Here is a 5,809-nt window from a genome sequence, read left to right on the forward strand (position 1 = left end):
TTCCTGTTCTCCATGAGGCCTGAGCAGGGTGGAGGGCAACGAGGAGGTGTCTTCTACAATAGCCACTGAAGTGAGGGGGGCAGAAGGTCAGGTGTTCCAGTGGGCAGATGTGGAGAGGATTCTAGAAGGGGATCAAGTCCGCTGCTTTGGGCAGGAGTATCAGTTATTTTTACAGAAAGAAACAGAGAAATTAATTTTCTTTTCTGACTATTGAAAACTGAAAAGATGCTCAAGTTTACCATTTAAAGGAACAATAGACATTTCAAAAATCTGTCTAAACTTTGGTTTTCTTTAAAAAAAAATACACACAAAAAACCAGTTCATCACAAAAAGAAATATAAGTTGAAGCTGTAGCCAGGTGTTTTTCTGTCCGTGGCAGTGTTTTGTGCAAAGTAAAGCGTATTGGAGCTCCAATTTAACTGATGCAGTGGGGTTTACTGGCTCTGCATGCCGAAGCAGTGCATGTCGTGCATGCCCTTGCTGTCCCAGCCTGGGAGGGGCTGACCATACTTGTCCACGCACCAGCAGAAGCCCCGCTTTCTGCCTTTGGAGGGGCAACAATGCTTCTTCTTATAAAGTCCTTTCTTGTCGCAGTTGGGGATGTGCACACCCCTAGGACTCAGCACATTGAGGAACTTCAGGTGATTCAGGGTATCTTCCATCTCTCTAAGGCAGGGACCATATTCTGTCTCCCGTTTGGACTCTGAGGAGAAGTTCTGGGTGTCCGTGCTCTGGGACTCATAGTCGACTTTGTAGCGCTGGCTGTCCTTCACGTGACCTTTCTTGATGGTGTCTAGATATGAATGAATGGAATGATACTTGGAGTCAGACACCCTATGTGTGCTGGGCGGGGCATGGCTCTCCATGCTCCCCGTGCCTCGGTCCTCCTCCGACTCACTAGCATTTCCTGAGGCAGAGGGCACCGGCAGCAGGTTGGTGCTCAGGCGGCCAGGGGACGCTGGCATTGGCGCAGAACCCCCGGCCGTCCAGCAGCGCCTGCAGGAGGCGTGGCTCGGCCCGTGGCAGCTGGCAGCTGAGCCCCAAGTTGCAGCATTCGGAGTAGACATGACATAGCTGGCCCTCGCGCAGCGCTCAGTTCAAGCAGCAGCCACAGCCTGGCTCGCGCACCAGCTCTGCACACGTGGGTGTGGCAGGCGGAGGCATGCACTGGGCCAGGGAGTTCGCATCACAGGGCTCTCAGCGCACTAAGGGGCCGCGTCACCGGCGGCCCATGGAGCAGGGCCAGTGCGGTGAGCAGAGCTGCCCAGAGCGCGGGGTGCGCCCAATGCATGGAGCCTGTTGCAGGGGCCAACTGGAGTAAGCGGTTATCAGGTCGAGGCACGCAGTGCGAGATTGCGGGATCTGGAGTGCAACTGCTAGGCGTGCAGCTGCCCAGCTCGCACCTCAGTACCTATAAGTTCTAATGTCACCCTTATTCTGTCTTATAGTAGTTTGGCTGATTTTAATGTAGTTAATCCATTTTGACTTGATGTTAGTGGAAGCAGAGATCCACTTCTAGTTTTCTGCCTATAGATGTCCAGTTTTCCCAACACCAATAGTTGAAGAAGCTATGATGCGTGTGTAAGTTGTGTGTGTGTGTGTGTGTGTGTGTGTGTGTGTGTGTGTGTGTGTGTGTGTGTGTGTGTGTGTATGTGTGTGTCAGTGTGTGTGTGTGTGTGTGTCGGTCGTGGGGCTTGAACTCTGGGCCTTGGAGCTACCCCTCAGCATTTCATCTTCAGGCTAGTTCTTAAACCACAGTTCCACTTCCCATTTTCTTGTGGTTTATTGGAGCTAAGAGTCTCACTGACTTCCCTGGCCCTGCTGGCTTTCAACAACCATCCTCAGATCTCAGCCTCTGAGTAGCTAGGATTAAAGGCATGAGCCAAGGGCATCCGGCAAGGCTATGTTTTTTTTTTTTTTTTCACATTACATCTTTCGCTCTTTTGCCGAATATCAGATGATTGTAAGTATGTAGTTTTATTTCTGGTTCTTTTCATCTTTTTTAATATGTTTTTTATTGTAAAAATAATGTACAAAGGGGTTACATTTACATAAGGTAGGTAATGAGTTCATTTCCTCTCAAGCATTGTTACCTTCTCCTTTGTTTTTTCCCTACCATCCCTACCCTTCCACCTCCACAACTACTCCTCTCCATCCCCCCTCACACTCCCTGCCTAAATTGTACAGTTCGTTTTTGAACATAGTGTCTTGATCTCATTGTTAAAATGGGTCAAACTGTATCCCTAGTTAAGCATTTGGTTTTTTTCCCTTCACCTCCCAAAGCTAGAGAAATGTATAGACAAGATACAGGGCACCAACATCAAAGAAACAAAAAAACCCCACATAACTTAGGTTATAAGATTGGGTGGGAGAATGATGACTGTTGATTTAATTTAATAAGTATTCTATAGTTTTTAATGGTAAGGCTTATTAACTCAAAGGGGGAGCAAAAACATTCAGAATAATGGAATGTGGCTATTACTCATTTGATGTGTCTGGATAGATTATGATTAATAAAAATATATCTATTAATTCCCAGTGGTAGACTGCTATGCTAACTGGGAGGAGACTTTGGTAATACCAGGGATTTGAATACTGGTAATGAAGCAGAATATGAGGGGAGAGCATTTGCTAAGGATGTAACTTCCTAGGCTCATACCAAATACATTGAAGTAGAATGCTAAGTGATGATCGACTGAGCACCAAATTTTATTTGTTGACTTCTTTGATTTCTGAAGTCCAGGGATTTGGACCTAAAGCCTGGGTTTTGTCCCTTAATTTTTTCTCAAGGCTAGTCCTCTAGCAGTTGAACCACAGCTTCATGTCCATAATTTTGGTGGTTAATTGGAGATTAGTCTTTCCAAATTTCCTCTTTGGGCTTGCTTCAAACCTGATCCTCAGATATCAGCCTCCCGAGTAGCTTGCATTCCAGTTGTGAGCCACCAGAGCCTGGCTAGAATCACATGTTAAAAGTATTCTCTAGGTGAATCAGATGTGTCTAGCTACTATTTGAGCACTTTGGTTCCAGTGGGTCATGTCAGATTTAGAATAACAGATTTTTTTTTCTTGTAACCAGCAGCATCCAGTATCTATATAATTTATTCCGATCTTCATGTCTGACTTTTTTTCTTTGTTGTGCTTTTTTTTCTTACTTCACAAGCAAGCACATCAGTGATGTTTTCCTTTTCTGAAGCAAGTTATGTCCTTTCCCATCACTGAGGGATGTACTTGCTGTTCCTACTGCCTGGAGTATCTGCTTCTAGTTAATTGCACGGATGATGGCTGTCAGATTAACTATCTCCTCCTCAGGGATATGTCCTCACATACCCACTTTGAAGTTGTTACCACCAAACTACCAATGTCATGTCTCTGATTTATAGAAATTATCATTATGATTTCTGGTTTTCTTTTGAGCATGAAATTTATGAGGAGAGAACCACATTCAATTGTTTCTCCAACACCTATAATAGTGCCTGGTCCTTAGTGCTCAGGAGCCTTGTCTGGGGATCAGCCTTCTCCAGCTCAATTTATCCTAGCTTCTGGTCAGGACAGCTCTTGAAGCTGGTGTCTGGTGTCTAGCAGTCATTTCCTCTAGTTCTTTGTGCCTTTCTGTGTTGCTTAGTCCACCTCAGAGAAGGATCAGTGCCTGACACCTATTTGCTGCTATGGAAAGATGGCTATGACATCATACAAGTTATGGGCATTGTTTTGTGAAGCTGTGTGTGGAGACGCATCCTCACACAAGTTCTCAGAGGCAAGTGACACCCATGCCCAGGAGTGTATTCCACAACTCAGCATCCAAACTATCACCTACTCCCTGATGCACTCAGTGTATATTCCCATTTCCATTAAAAAAAAGAAAAATTCAAGATATGCCTTTGATGATTTGTCATTGAATTACTGAAACAAAGTATATAATTTGGGGGCTGGGAAGGTGGCTCAGTGGTAGAGTGCTTGCCTTGCATGCATGAGGCCCTGGGTTCGATTCCTCAGCACCACATAAGCAAAAAGAAAATAAGCCAGAAGTGGCGCTGTGGCTCAAGTGGTAGAGCACTAGCCTTGAGCTGAAGAGCTGAGAGATAGCGCCCAGGCCCATAGTTCAAGCTGACAACCGGAACCCCCCCCCAAAAAAAGTATATAATTTTATGTATTTGTAAGTCTTTGTCCATCTCTCTTTAGCCCTTGGCATAATTCTATTTGTTTGCAGGTTGGGAAGGGAAATAAAGTTTAATTCAGGATAGTGAAAAACATTTTGGGAGGGAATGCCAACTTTCCATCTGATGTTCTACAGATGCCCATCTTGGCACAGGAACTGAGTAGACTGTCCTAACATAATAAGCTTGTCCTGATTTCTACTGACTTTCCTCTGGGGTCACTGAGTGTGATCCTACTACATATGTGTTGCTTGGCTACACTCGAGGGACCAGGTCTCCTCTGAAAATCTAATGGCATGGGGGTAAGAGAAACTAAAACTCAGAACCCAGCTTCCCACATAACTAGGATTACAGGCCTGAGTCTCATATACTAACTCATAACTGCCTTTTTATACATTGTGTAGCCTGTTTCATTATATTCACCTCATAGGCAGATATACAAATATATGTTTACATTTATTCATCTATTTATAATCAATGTTATATCTAGAAACACAAAAATATATATTCATATAATTATAATCAAAGTTTTATTACCACGTTCCCCAATAATGTTTTACACTAATATTATGTGAAAAAAATACTTAAGATTAAAAATGTTAAAAGCCCTTGTAGTATGAAAAATCATATTCGATCTTATATATCATATATTATACTATATAAAATGTAATGAATATAACATGTATTTCCATATAACTGATTTAATTGCTTCCTGATTTTGTGTTTGTCCATCTATATAAGACTTCTTTCTTCTATTGATGATGGCTTATAATTTCCAGTGTCGATATTTCCTATGTATTTTGTCAAATATATTCAGCCCTAAGTAGAATTTTTATGTTAATGGAGCTAAATTTTTCTTCAATATTTCCCAAAGCACAGTGAATATATATACAGATTTGAACTCACTGTTGGAAGAAAGTCCCACATACCACTATAAGTATTGTAGCGTTTGTCCCAATTGACAGAACAGCTTTCTAAGTCATCTGATCTGGTATGTCCTAGAGCTTTTGTAGCCACCTTATCACCCCATGAAGGCATGGCCTGGCTTCCTCGCAACTCCCTGTGCATTTAACCGTTCCCTTTATGTCCAGTAGGCTCTCTTGTTCAGCCCCCCTGTCACTCTGTGTTTTCCCACACACAGAACACATGTGCATGGTGCTTTATATTGCAGGTTGAAAAAAAAACACATTTAAGATTCATGAATTGTATAACATAACATAAACACTGACATTTTAATAACGTTAGAAAAATAACTAGACTGATCATTTTACAACAACCAGGACCAAAAATAAATATAAAGATTTTCTAAAGAAGGGGGGAAAAGCAATCTCTAAATATGGATTGTCTTCTAATTGCCTTCAGACACAAATTCTGCCTCAGAGTCCTCAAAAGGATCTACTTCCTTATTAAAGGCACTATTTTCTTCCTGAATCTAGGGAGGGACAGATCTTATTTCTCAATGGGAAATTGGATCCCCAGCAGCAGGACAAATTGGTCTGGATATTCTGTGAGGACAGATTCCCTTTCCTCAACTGAATCTAGACTTTGGACCTAACTTATTGGTTTTTCTGAACGTAGACTGGGGTCATTTTCCATTAGCACATATTTATCCTGCACTCCAAGACCAATACTTTTTTAATGGTTTGGATGTGATC

The 5,809-nt window shown here is 42.6% G+C and overlaps 1 pseudogene; it reads right to left on the reverse strand.

The window, feature by feature from the left end:
* Nucleotides 1–356: 356 nt before the first annotated feature.
* Nucleotides 357–1,291, reverse strand: LOC138836737 (insulin-like growth factor-binding protein 3 pseudogene; annotated as a pseudogene).
* Nucleotides 1,292–5,809: the final 4,518 nt, after the last annotated feature.

This window comes from Dipodomys merriami, unplaced genomic scaffold, assembly GCF_024711535.1.
Source record: "Dipodomys merriami isolate MVZ:Mamm:240054 unplaced genomic scaffold, mDipMer1.0.p SCAF_256, whole genome shotgun sequence".
Classification (NCBI taxonomy): Eukaryota; Metazoa; Chordata; class Mammalia; order Rodentia; family Heteromyidae; genus Dipodomys; species Dipodomys merriami.